The 2,500-nt window shown below is 37.4% G+C and overlaps 1 long non-coding RNA gene across 1 annotated transcript in view; it reads left to right on the top strand.

The window, feature by feature from the left end:
• Nucleotides 1-2,500, top strand: part of LOC107701960 (uncharacterized) — an 18,683-nt gene that overhangs the window by 6,181 nt on the left and 10,002 nt on the right. The gene's annotated exons all lie outside the window — the stretch shown is intronic.

Raw genomic sequence — 2,500 nt, 5'->3', positions numbered from 1 at the left:
AAACAAAGACCAAATTGTGAGATTTAAACTCAAAATTGTGAAAAACAAATCTGAATTGTGAGGAAAAAGTCTAAATAGAGAGATAAAAAAATCAGTTCATATTTTTATTATTTTATTCCATGGCAAAAACAGGCTTCCACACATTTAAAAGCTCATTTAAACCTGCACCCAAGCTGGTGCGGGGCCCAGTGCAAGGCAGGGAGTGGGGCCCCCCTCGGTCCATTCGCTATCGTGAACGAACCCCCTCGGTTCGTAGAATCGGATTGTGAACGAACTCCCTCGGGCCGCACCAGTTGCACTGCATGCCCTAAGGACATAAAGATTAAGAAAAGTAACATTTTTGAAATTTATATACAGTAACATTAATATGTTAATGTTATATATTAATATAAAATTAAAATATGCAGTGTATACTGGACAGCATGACAAACAGTTTTGGAGATTGTGGTCCTTCCCCATTCAAGCAGAAGCTGTGCTTGCATGACTAGAAAATAGCTGCCAGGGGGTTTCGCCAAGATGGCTGCCAAGAGAACAAACTTGCTCCAATAAGGATTTCAGTTAAGAGGAGGGAAGATGGGGAGCGAGAGGGGAGAATGAGATCTGGAAATGCCACAAGCTGGATTCAAATTCAGAACGCCTTAATGAGCCCCACTGCTCAACGTGTCAGAGCATGTGCACTAACTACTAGGCCACAGCTCCAAAAAATCCATACAATCTTTTAAGAAGCTAATAAGTATTTTTCATTTAGTGGTATAAGTCATGTAATCCAACACCAGGGTTATTGTTTGACTGGATATGCAGGTTGCATGTGTGTCAGGCCTGCAGATGTGGCAGCATATATCCCATATCCCAGGATTTTTCTCTCTCCATTTTGAGGGACAAAGACATTTTCAGTCACATATTTCCTTGCCTGAGCATTGGGCCCACAGGCAGAGAAGATTCTCTGTGGCGGGCATAAGGTGATTACACAATGCTGGCACATCAACCACAGAGGAGCACCATGCTGACTCCTAGATACACACTTGACCAAACTAATGTCTCTTTCTCAATTCACCCTTCTGTTCCATTTTCCCGCTCCTTGATTTCATCTTCTCCCTTATCTACCACTTTATTCTTTTCAATTTTATATATATATACAGTATATAGTATATGTTAATTAATATGTAGAATGTAATGTCATTTATTTTGTCAAAATAGGTATCCCTGCAATTTCAAGCAGTTTTGAGAATGGATGGATATTTTTAAATTTATTATATACCCTACTGTTCAAAAGTTTATGGTCAGTGATATGTATCGTGGTTTTCAAAAATATTAAGCAGCACAACTGTTTTCAGCAGTGATTATAATCAGAAATGTTTCTTGAGCAGCAAATCAGCATATTAGAATGATTTCTGAACGATCATGTGACACTGAAGACTGGAATAATGATGCTGAAAATTCAGCTTTGCATGACAAAAAAATTACATTTTAATATTCAAATAGAAAACAGTTCTTTAACTTTTTTTTTCTGAAACATTAAAAAAATACCAAATTTTTTAATGGTAATATCTACTAAGAAATAAATATTAGTCATTACATTTTCACTTAGATATATCTAAAGCTTACTTGAATTTTAGATTATGATGAAATGATGCCTTGGAAGGTAAAAAACCTTCATACAAAATCTCTGCATGTCAAGTCACTGACTTTCTGGGCAACTAGGCAGCAAGGCAGCCTTCGGTTTCAGATACAGCCTTGGAAAGCATTGCAGCTGAGAGAGAATGTTGCAAGGAATTGTGGGATAAGCAGAGAGCGAGAGCTGCAGTGCAGCCATCATAATCTGTTTACAGTGTCTGTCTGTACAGATGCCAGCTTCTCTTCTCCTCTCCACAATTTGTACTCTAAGCTGTAGCACTACACAGTGCAGTCGTAGCAAATGGAGGCTGTCATAACATCAGCATCCATCACTGTCAGACAGGCACCTGTCAGCTACAATACAGGAATGTTCCATAGTGCCATATAGCTTCAGACAAACACCAAGTCCCGGGGCACTGCAAACCCAGCACACATAAACCAGCAGTCTGCCTAACCACCTGAAGAGAGGTGGTGCATGGTGCTTGTGCTTTATTGTTGTGGTATTTTATTTAACATACATGTAAATACTGTCATGAACCAGTTATATGCTTGTTCACAACTAAAGAACCAAAAAATGTATTTTGAAGTATGTATTTTATTATATTTTATTATTATATTATGCATATAGTGGTATTTGCCCGTGCAAACCTTGTTACCATGATGCCAGGGTGTCACTAGTTGTTAGTGTTCACAATGGGTTTTAGTGTGTTGCTATGCAGTTGCTAGGGTAGTAGCTCATACATTCACTCAGATCATATAATAAGCCACAGAATGTATCTGATGAGAAAAAGAAAACAGTCAAATGATTAAAATAATAATAATAATAATAAAATAAATATCTTCAAATAAATAAATACATTTATTAAATAAAAAACACACACACACA

The sequence above is a fragment of the Sinocyclocheilus anshuiensis genome, unplaced genomic scaffold (assembly GCF_001515605.1).
Source record: "Sinocyclocheilus anshuiensis isolate Anshui unplaced genomic scaffold, SAMN03320099.WGS_v1.1 scaffold1184, whole genome shotgun sequence".
Lineage (NCBI taxonomy): Eukaryota > Metazoa > Chordata > Actinopteri > Cypriniformes > Cyprinidae > Sinocyclocheilus > Sinocyclocheilus anshuiensis.
Note: the sequence above shows the minus strand (reverse complement) of the source record. Positions and strands in the feature narration are given on the sequence as shown.